This window comes from Artemia franciscana, chromosome 21 (assembly GCF_032884065.1).
Source record: "Artemia franciscana chromosome 21, ASM3288406v1, whole genome shotgun sequence".
NCBI classification, from domain to species: Eukaryota; Metazoa; Arthropoda; class Branchiopoda; order Anostraca; family Artemiidae; genus Artemia; species Artemia franciscana.
This window is the reverse complement of record NC_088883.1, coordinates 30,815,564-30,827,580: the sequence shown is the minus strand read 5'-3', so window position 1 is coordinate 30,827,580 and position 12,017 is coordinate 30,815,564. Positions and strand designations below refer to the sequence as shown.

Genomic DNA, 12,017 nt, shown 5'->3' with positions numbered 1-12,017 from the left:
TTTTTGTTTCATTTCCATTATCCTAGCGATTAAATATCATCTTTCATGGTCTCAAGATTTACTATGGCTTCACTGAATGAACTTCACCTTTAAATTACCTCTGAGAAAACTTATAGAAGTTAATTGATATAATTTTTAACTACGAGTGTGATTTTTTGAATAGTTTGCGTTCTGAAAGCACAACTGTCGCATCTGCAAGTAAAGTCGTTCTGCAAGTCGTTCTGCAAGTCGCATCTGCAAGTATCAGCAGTCGTTTCAAGAAGGTCATTTATAGGCTTATAACTGCAGTGAAAAATTCCGGGAGTTGCAAAAAGAGATATTTACCAATTTTTATAGAGAACTAATCACGCGTAAACTTCATAAAAATCGAATTTGGAATCGTTCAGAAAGGTGAGAGCATACAGAATGATGGTCAAGACCCTAAAGAAGTGAAGATGGTTTTTCTATGGATTTAAAGACTAGGCTAGAAGACCAAGAGATACAGCGTTGGGTTGTTTGGAGTTAGGGTGAATAATATTATTTATATTAAAATTACTAGTTCACTACATTAGAATATGGGGTACTTCCGTACAATCCAGAACACACACGAGAAAATTGCTCTGTTGAATCTGAGATAACCGGTTTATAGCTCTCTGTATCTGGAGACAATTAGCATAGGCTCAAGAGAAAAACTACGTTGTAGTTATCTTAAATGAAATATTTAACATTTAGAGTTGGTATTTTGGTCAGATTAGGTATTTAATATAATGCGTTCTAGGGGGCCTGTTTTCCATAATTCTTTGTTGAAATATCGATAATTTTGAAATTAAAGTATTACATTTTCATCATATTTTGGTATATTTCATTATTATTAACCTAACTTCACTTCTTGAGCGTGTTCTGGATTGTACGGACGTACCAAAACTGGATTCAGGTGTGCAGAAAAACTGAGCTTGCGATATTGGTAAAAGTACATTCACTAACACAACCCTCAAAAATTATATACGGCATATGCATCATTATTTAATAGGCTACCTTTGATTTTATTTCCGCATCTTAGGTATTCCGGACCTAATCTTACGACAAAGGCTGTATCTTTCGTTCAAGAGGAAGGGGGGGGGGGGTACAAAAAACGTATCAGAAATTTGTCAATATGCATTTTTGTTACCCTTTTAGAGTCACACAATAATGTTGAGAGGAGGGGGTCAACCCCTGTAACTCTCCCCTGGATATGGCCTTGCTTGGGGTACTGTCAAATTATACGTAGAGCAGCCATGTCTAGAAGTAAAATAGTTATGTTCCAACGTAACAAAGTGTTTTTTCGACTGAACTAATTCATTACCAAAGAATAAAAAGTTAAAGTTAAAATACGAAAAAAAAAGACCAAAAAGACAAAGCTTTTGGTAAATGTTTAGTTCCATCACAAGCTGTCTAAAATATATATTACTGTATATAGCAAGATTCTGATAATCGCATATTGTTTCTTTGCCATTATTAAATTTAAAAAAAATTGGTTTTTTAAACTGAAAGTAAGGAACAACATTAAAACTTAAAACGAACAGAAATTACTCCGTATATGAAAGGGGGGCTGTTCCCTCTTCAACGACCCGCTCTTTACACTAAAGTTTGACGCTTTCTCTCAACTCTACTTTTTAAAACGGTAAAACGTAAAAGTTTTAATGTCGCTCCTTACTTTCAGTTAAAAAAAAGCTAGTTTTTTTTTGTTTTATTTCTGACCGTTTTTGAATTAATGCATGTTTTGATTTTGGCTCTCCGCACACGAATAATTACAACGAAATTTGCATATTAATCTATTTTTGGGCTAAATGGCTTTCTCATAGTTTTGATCAGACGATTTTGATAAAAAGGAGCAAGGGAGTAGGCTTAGTTACCCTCCAATTTTTTGGTTACTTAAAAAGGCAACTAGAACTTTTAATTTTACGAACGGATTTGTTAATACAAATTTACGTAACTTACCAAAATAACTTACGTAACAAACTTCTAAATTCGTATGGTTTTATTACATACTAGCTGTTGGTGGGGGCACTTTGCCCCCCCCAAGTCCACCCGCGGCGTAATTCGTTACGCGCCATTGTAGTTGTGCCCCTGTGTCCCACCTGTGAATATAGATATATATATATATATATATATATATATATATATATATATATATATATATATATATATATATATATATATATATATATATATTGTCTGTGCATATAAATAGATTGTCAGGTTTAACGACTCTTGAACAAGCAACATATAACTGTCCATGGAAAAAACAATCCGTATTCAGATCTAGACCTCATTATTCTAATGATTGCCCTAGAGCTTTGTTGATGGTGATTGCTAATCGAACATTCCCTGTGTCCCCGTCGTCATTTATATATCCCCCCTGTGCCCCCGGTGTCCCCGTTGTAATTGTATCCCTGTGTCCCGGTCGTCATTTATATTTCCTCTGTCCCGGTCGTCATTTGTGTCCCGGTGTCCCAGTGTCCCAGTCTGTAATTTCTCTATGAGCGTCCCGGTCGTCATTTATATTCCCTGTGTCCCGGTCGTCATTTTTGTCCCAGTGTCCCGGTCTGTAGTGTCATCTTATAATTACGTCATATACAAAGCCTTATATACTTATATCTTGCAAATATACAACATTTTTCGCTGTCCCATTGTCTGTGCATATAAATAGATTGTCAGGTTTATCGACTCTTGAACATGCAACATATAATTGTCCATGAGAAAAACAATCTGTATTCAGATCTATACCTCATTATTCTAATGATTGCCCTTGAGCTTTGTTGATGGTGATTGCTAATCGAACATTCCCTGTGTCCGGGTCGTCATTTATATATTCCCCCTGTGCACCCCGGCGTCCCCGTTTTAGTTGTGTCCCTGTTTCCCGGTCGTTATTTACATTCCCTGTGTCCCGGTCGTTATTTGTGTCCCGGTGTCCCAGTCTGTAATTTCTCTTTGAGTGTCCCGGTCGTCATTTATATCCCCTGTGTCCCGGTATCCCAGTCGTCATTTGTGTCCCGGTGTCCCGGTCTGTAATTTCGTCAGTCGACAAACATGACGTCAGTCGACAAACAACTCCATGACGGAATAATGCTCAATCCTCATAATGACGTCAGTCGACAAACATGACGTCAGTCGACAAACATACATGACGTCAGTCAACACACAAACAAACAACTTATTATTATATACTAGCTGTTGGGGTGGCGCTTCGCGCCACCCCAACATCTAGTTGCTGGGGGCACTTCGCGCCCCCCAAGCCCCCCGCGCGCGTAAGTCGTTACGCGCCATTGTAGTTGTGTGCCTGTGTCCCACCTGTGAATATAGAAATATATATATATATATATATATATATATATATATATATATATATATATATATATATATATATATATATATATATATATATATATATATGTATATATATATATGTTTTTAACTACGTAAAACTTGCGAATATACAACATTCTTCGATGTCCCATTGTCTGTGCATATAAATAGATTGTTAGGTTTATCGACTCTTGAACATGCAACATAAAATTGTCCATGGGAAAAACAATCCGTATTCAGATCTATACCTGATAATTCTAATGATTGCCCTTGAGCTTTGTTGATGGTGATTGCCAATCGAACATTCCCTGTGTCCCAGTCGTCATTTATATATCCCCCTGTGCCCCCGGTATCCCCCTTGTAGTTGTGTCCCTGTGTCCCGGTCGTCATTTATATTCCCAGTATCCCGGTCGTCATTTGTGTCCCAGTCTGTAATTTCTCTTTGAGCGTCCCAGTCGTCATTTATATTCCCTGTGTCTCGGTCGTCATTTGTGTCCCGGTCTGTAATTTATCTTTGAGTGTCCCCGTCGTCATTTATATCTCCCGGTCGTTATTTGTGTCCCAGAGTCCCAGTCTGTAATTTCTCTTTGAGTGTCCCGGTCGTCATTTATATTCCCAGTGTTCCGGTTTTTAGTTTTCTTTTTCTACTTTATTTTTCAGTTTTTTTCCTTTTTTTAGTTTTTTTCTTTTTCAGTTTTTAGTTTTTTTTTCTTTTTAGTTTTTACCTTTTTTTAGTTTTTTTTTAGTTTTTTAGCTTTTTTAGTTTTTTAGTATTTTCTTTTTAGTTTCTTTTTGTAGTTTTTGCCTTTTTTAGTTTTTTTTTCTTCTTTTATATTAATGCTAAAGCCAAGGTTCGAACCTGGAACCTCACGGACCTGGAACCTGGAACATAACGCTTTACCAACTCAGCTACTTCGGCTTGAATACATTCGTTTTTGAATTGGTATATGATGAAATTATTCAGACGTCATATAATGACGTCACTCGACAGACAGACAACTTAATTTTATATATATACTAGCTGTTAGGGTGGCGCTTCGCGCCACCCCAACACCTAGTTGGTGGGGGCGCGTAAGTCGTTACGCGCCATATTAGTTACGCGCCATTGTAGTTGTGTCCCCATGTCCCACCTGTGAATATAGATATATATATATATATATATATATATATATATATATATATATATATATATATATATATATATATATATATATATATATATATATATATATATATATATATATATATATATATGTTTTTAACTACGTAAAACTTGCGAATATACAACATTCTTTGCTGTCCCATTGTCTGTGCATATAAATAGATTGTCAGGTTTACCGACTCTTGAACATGCAACATATAATAGTCCATGGGAAAACAATCCGTATTCAGATCTATACCTCATGATTCTAATGATTGCCCTTGAGCTTTGTTGATGGTGATTGCTAATCGACCATTCCCTGAGTCGCCATCGTCATTTATATATCCCCCCTGTGCCCCCCGGCGTCCCCGTTGTAGTTGTGTCCCTGTGTCCCGGTCGTCATTTATATTCCCTGTGTCCCGGTCGTCATTTGTATCCCGGTGCCCCGGTCTGTATATACATTCGTTTTTTAGTTTTGTTTTTCTCCTTTATTTTTTTCCTTTTTTATTTTTTTTCTTTTTTAGTTTATTTAGATTTTTAGATTTTTTAGATTTTTTTTATTAGTTTTTAGTTGTTTTTTCTTTTTAGTTTTTTTGTAGTTTTTACCTTCTTTTTAGTTTTTTTAGTTTTTTTTTTTACTTATGTCCTGGTCGTCATTTATACTCCCTGTGTCCCGGTGCTTTGTTGATTGCTAATCGAACATTCCTTTTGTCCCGGTCGCTTTCTCTTTGAGTGTAGTCATTTATTTAGATTGTCAGGTTTACGGACTCTTGAACATGCAACATATAATTGTCCATGGGAAAAACAATCCATATTCAGATCTATACCTCATGATTCTAATGATTGCCCTTGAGCTTTGTTGATGGTGATTGCTAATTGAATATTCCTTGTGTCCCGTCGTCATTTATATTCCCAGTATCCCGGTCGTCATTTGTGTCCTTTTCTTTTTTAGTTCTTTTAGTTTTTACCTTTTTTAGTTTTTTTTTAGTTTTTTAGATGAAAATTAATTTAGTTTTTTTCCTTTTTTTCTTTTTAGTTTTTTATTGGTTTTTACCTTTTTTTTAGCTTTTTCAGTTTTTTTCGTTTTTTCTTTTTACTTTTTTTTTAGTTTTTATCTTTTTTTATTTTTTTTTATTTTTATTCTTAATTTTATTAGTTTTCTTTTTCTCTTCTATTTTTCAGTTTTTTCCTTTTTTTAAGTTTTTTTTTAGTTTTTAGTTTTTTAGCTTTTTTATTTTTTTTATTAGTTTTTAGTTTTTTTTGTAGTTTTGCCTTTTTTTAGTTTTTTCAGTTTTTTTTTTAGTTTTTAGTTTTTTACCTTTTTTAGCCTAACCAGGATTTGAACCTGGGACCTTCATTCTCCGTTCTGATACCCTCTCTCATCGAGTGACTACTCCAGCATGTTCATTTTGGTGTTTTAAATGGTATATTTTTAACCAAATTAATGTGTTTTACAATATACTAAGCATCGTCAAAGCAAAAATGACGACAACTAATTTCATGACGTCAGCCGACACAGAAACATGACGCCAGCCTGATCCACAGACAGACAGACAGACAACTTATTTTTATATATATAGACTAGGTGTTGGGGTGGCGCTTCGCGCCACCCCAACACCTAGTTGGTGGGGCGCTTCGCGCCCCCCCAAGCCCCCCCGCGCGCGTAAGTCGTTACGCGCCATATTAGTTTTTTTGTAGTTTTTACCTTTTTTAGTTTTTTTCTTCTTTTGTATTAATGCTAAAGCCAAGGTTCAAACCTGGAGCCTCTCGGACCTAGAACCTGAAAAACAACGCTTTACCAACTCAACTACTTCGGCTTGAATACATTCGTTTTGAGCAGCTTCCTCGGGTGTTGCCATTGTAGGTTCTTCAGTCATTTTACAATTAGAAATTTCTCTTTCAACGGTCTTCTTACAATTAAAAATTTGTCTTTGAACGATATTCTTAAATACCTGTGTCCTGGTCGTCATTTATATTCCCTGTGTCCCGGTCGTCATTTGTGTCCCGGTATCCCAGTCTGTAATTTCTCTTTGAGTGTCCCGGTCGTTATTTATATTCCCTCTGTCCCGGTCGTCATTTGTGTCCCGGTCTGTAATTTCTCTTTGAGTGTTTTTTCTTTTTAGTATTTTTTAGTTTTTTACATTTTTTCTTTTTTCAGTTTTCTTTTTCTTCTTTATTTTTCAGCTACACTATGAAATACATATCGCCGAACCTTTGTTTTTTTAACTAAAATCTGGTAGGCATTGATGACCTTATTCAAGTCAAAATCCCAAACCCAATCATCATCGCTATCATTTTCAGTTTTGATATGTTTTGACTCTCGCTGTCCAGGTGGATCTTCATCTAACTGCGCGGTTTTGCGTTCTTTAGCCTCAAGCCTGTTTCCTTGCTGTTCTTTTGATTCCTCGGCACACTTTCTTTTCTGACTTTCTCTATCAGCAGCAAGTTTTTTGGCATAGACTCTTTGAGCATCTTCATCGGCTTTTGCCATTGTAAGTTCATCAGTCATTTTAAACTTAAACATTAATAGATTTCTACGTGAACATATATGTCTTAAATATCTTTAATGACGTCACCGTCATAGCAAAAATGACGACAACTAACTTCATGACGTCAGTCGACACAGAAACATTTTTTGTAGTTTTTACCTTTTTTAGTTTTTTTCTTCTTTTGTATTAATGCTAAAGCCAAGGCTCAAACCTGGAGCCTCTCGGACCTAGAACCTGAAACATAACGCTTTACCAACTCAGCTACTTCGGCTTGAATACATTCGTTTTGAGCAGCTTCCTCGGGTGTTGCCATTGTAGGTTCTTCAGTCATTTTACAATTAGAAATTTCTTTTTCAACGGTCTTCTTACAATTAAAAATTTGTCTTTGAACGATATTCTTAAATACCTGTGTCCTGGCCGTCATTTATATTCCCTGTGTCCCGGTCGTCATTTGTGTCCCGGTATCCCAGTCTGTAATTTCTCTTTGAGTGTCCCGGTCGTTATTTATATTCCCTCTGTCCCGGTCGTCATTTGTGTCCCGGTCTGTAATTTCTCTTTGAGTGTTTTTTCTTTTTAGTATTTTTTAGTTTTTTACATTTTTTCTTTTTTCAGTTTTCTTTTTCTTCTTTATTTTTCAGCTTCACTATGAAATACATATCGCCGAACCTTTGTTTTTTTTTAACTAAAATCTGGTAGGTATTGATGACCTTATCCAAGTCAAAATCCCAAACCCAATCATCATCGCTATCATTTTCAGTTTTGATATGTTTTGACTCTCGCTGTCCAGGTGGATCTTCATCTAACTGCGCGGTTTTGCGTTCTTTAGCCTCAAGCCTGTTTCCTTGCTGTTCTTTTGATTCCTCGGCACGCTTTCTTTTCTGACTTTCTCTATCAGCAGCAAGTTTTTTGGCATAGACTCTTTGAGCATCTTCATCGGCTTTTGCCATTGTAAGTTCATCAGTCATTTTAAACTTAAACATTAATAGATTTCTACGTGAACATATATGTCTTAAATATCTTTAATGACGTCACCGTCATAGCAAAAATGACGACAACTAACTTCATGACGTCAGTCGACACAGAAACATGACGTCACCTGACAGACAGACACACAGACAGACAACTTATATATATATATATATATATATATATATATATATATATATATATATATATATATATATATATATATATATATATATATATATATATATATATATATATATATATATATATATTTAAATATATATAAATATTTATATATATATATATATATATATATATATATAAAATATTATATATATATATATATATATAGTATATATATATACACATTTAAATATGTATAAATATTTACATATATATATATATATATATATATATATATATATATATATATATATATATATATATATATATATATATATATATATATATATAAATATATATAAATATATATATATAGGTTCTTCAGTAGGTTCTTCAGTCATTTTGTAGGTTCTTCAGTCATTTTACAATTAAACATTTTTCCGTCCACGATCTTCTTACAATTAAAAATTTGTCTTTGAACGATTTTCTTAAATACCTTTAATGACGTCATCGTCATAACAAACATGACAAAAACTAACTTCATGACGACATGACGTCACTCGACAGACATAACCCACAAACAACTTATTTTTATATATATATAGATATAAGATATATAGACATGAGTGGGTTCCCCCTCTCGTCAATACCTCGCTCTTTACACTAAAGCTTAAATGTTGTCCCAATTCCTTAAGAATGACCCTTGAATCACAAAGGCCGTAGAATAAATAGTTGAAATTAATAAAGTTACTTTAGCGTAAAGAGCAAAGTATTAGGAGGAGGTGAACCCCTCTTATGCATAATAATTGATTCGTTTTAAGTTTTAATGCTGCTCCTTACTTTCAGTTGAAGAAACTTTTTCATATATTTTTTTTAAATTGCTCTTTAAAAAAACGCTAAAAAAATACTACACTCCCTTCATGGAAATTCTCTTCCCCTTTTAAAAATTCCACCATGGAAATTTCCCCCTCATAACACCCTACCCTTAACCCCCCAACCGAAAAAATCCCCCTGAAAGTGTCTGTACACTTCCCAATAACCGTTACTATGCGTAAACACTGGTCAAAGTTTGTAACTTACAGCCCCTCCCACGGGGACTGTGGGGAGTAAGTCGTCCCCAAAGACATAGTTTTTTGGTTTTTTGACTATGCTAAACAAAATAGCTATCTCAGAATTTTTATACAGTGACTTTGGGAAAAAATGAGCGTGGGAGGGGGCCTAGGTGCCCTCCAATTTTTCGGTCACTTGAAAAGTGCAATAGAACTTTTAATTTCCGTTAGAATGAGCCCTCTCGCGACATTCTAGGACCACTGGGTCGATATGATCACCCCTGGAAAAAAAAATAAAAATAAAAAATAAACACGCATCCGTGATCTGTCTTGTGGCAAAAAATACGAAATTCCACATTTTTGTAGATAGGAGCTTCAAACTTCTACAATAGGGTTCTCTTATGCGCTGAATCTGATGACATGATTTCCGTTAAGATTCTATGACTTTAAGACAGGTGGACGAAATAGCAATAAGGTGTATATACGAGAATGACATGGGCAGACCATGTTTGCCTCCTTTAAGGGGTTTTTTCCCCTATTTTCTAATATTATGCATTTTTTCTCAAGCTCGTAACTTGATGGGTAATAACTTGATGGGTAAGATTAAACTCGATGAAGCTTATATATTTAAAACCAGCATTAAAATGCAATTCTTTTCATGTAACTATAGGCATCAAAATTCCGTTTTTTTCGGTTACTATTGAGCCGGGTTGCTCCTTACCACGAACTGTTTGATTAGAGAAGCGTATCCATTTATTAGCTTTCCCCCTGTCCAACAAGACTAAAAATGCATAAAAAGGGCTTGCTCACAGGTAACATTACCTATAGAGCGAAGCGTACTAGTCAATGAGCCCCGCGGGCAGCAGGGCAAGGTCTGTATTCTATATTTATTCAACAAAGAGTGATAAAACTAAAAAAAACAGACGAAAAAAAACCTCAAACGAGGTTTTTATTCTTAGTTTGCCCCATGGAGGAGGACGGTCAACCAGAAATGGATGCGCTCCTAGAATTAGCATTTCTAAGTACTATAGCATGGGAACTATGCTCCTTTGCAAAATAGTTTCTAGTTTAGACAACTTGTGACGAAACTGAACATTTACCCACGTTTTTTATTCAATTTTATTTTCATACACATTTTATCTTTTGACACTTTCATCTCCCAAATCAAATATAAGTACGTTAAATATCCATTCTAGTCCTCGGTAGTATAGTGGTGAGTATCCTTGCCTGTCACGTGAGAGACCGGGGTTCGATTCCCCGCCGGGGAGACTTTTTTGAATTTTCTGATTAATTCTTCGTAGTACCAATCTTTTACAATATTACGTCAATACATATATAAGAAAACTTTCATTTTAATACATGACGTCATATTAAATATGACGTCTTCTATCTATATAAAAATAAGTTGTTTGTCTGTTGACTGATCTGTTGTCTGTTGATCTGAATACGGATTGTTTTTTCCATGGACAATTATATGTTGCATGTTCAAGAGTCGGTAAACCTAACAATCTATTTTTATGCACAGACAATGGGACATTGAAGAATGCTGTATATTCGCAAGTTTTACGTAGTTAAAAATAGTACCATTATATTGTGAGAGAAATTATCCTATAATGTCACGAAAAAGGGAACACCAGGAGGAAACACCAGAGCAACGCAAAACCAGGCTTTCGGCTCAAAGAGAAAGGGGCAGATTAGGAATGTCCAATTTACATCAACGAAGGAGTGTCGACGACCCACCAGAGCAACGCGAAACCAGGCTTGCAGCAGACAGAGATAGTAAAAAAAGAAGGCGTGTCGAGGAATCAACAGAGCAACGCGAAACCAGGCTTTCAGCTTTACGTTAACGAAGGCGTGTCGAGGAACTACCTGAGCTACGCAAAACCGGGAAGAAGGCGTGTCGATGTATTACAAAAGCAACGCGTGTATAATCGCCTGGCATTCAAGTACTGCCCTTCCGATGATTATAGCTTGAGTCGAGATGTTCAAATCAGGACTATGTCTGAAATTTGTCCCTATTGCAAGGCATTGGAATTTAATGGCGAAACAATGGGAATGTGTTGCGCCTCAGGAAAAGTTAAACTTCCTCAACTGGCTGCACCACCAGAGCCATTGAAATCTTTGCTTACTGGGTATACGTCTGAATCGAACCATTTTTTGTTTTGTTTTATCAAACATCAGGAAATTCTCAGGTGAGTATCACAAACTTTTGCAACTGTACTTCATCAGTGATAGCAATGCTGAATTGAATGCACGCTGCGGAATTTCTCCCGGCGTTGAAAGGACTAATCCTTTTCCAGTTCCACAATAATAATAATTTAGTGCGTCTGTTCAAAACAGAAATCGACTTGATGCCTACTGATGCGCACAAAATTGTTATTTCCGCTGACAAAACGCCTATTGCTGAACATGTTTGTAGATACAATGCTCCAACTACAAACGAAGTGGCAATCGTTATGGTCGGTGATCAGTTCTTACCTCGAGATATTATTTTTTATAGGTGAAACAATCAGTTGACAAGAATTGCTGAAACTCATGGATGCTACCATGCCCTACAATATCCTATCATTTTTTGGGATGGAACCGACGGCTATCACTTTAATATTAAATTGATAAATCCAGTCACTAACAAAGAAATGGATAAGAAATGTAGCGCAATGAACTATTATGGCTACAGAATAGTGATTCGTCAAGATGAAGAGAATTATATTAAGTGAACGAGCGATTCTGGCAGCCAAAAACAAAGACGTCAACGAAATCTAAAATATTATTCTGACCAAGATTCGAGACCAGGCAGTCATTTACAAGTCAGTCGACACAGTTCTGGAATCAAACGAAGCGGTTAACTATCCATCAGAATTTTTAAATTCCGTGGATCTTCCCGGGGTTTCCACCACACGTGCTACAACTAAAAATAGAGTTACC

At 35.6% G+C, this 12,017-nt stretch overlaps 1 protein-coding gene and 1 non-coding gene across 2 annotated transcripts in view; one reads left to right on the top strand and one right to left on the bottom strand.

Moving 5' to 3' along the window:
* Window positions 1-12,017, bottom strand: part of LOC136040871 (uncharacterized) — a 685,992-nt gene that overhangs the window by 163,085 nt on the left and 510,890 nt on the right. The window lies entirely within an intron of this gene.
* Trnad-guc (transfer RNA aspartic acid (anticodon GUC)) lies at window positions 10,289-10,360 on the top strand. Its single transcript has one exon. It is a non-coding gene; the product is annotated as a tRNA-Asp (tRNA).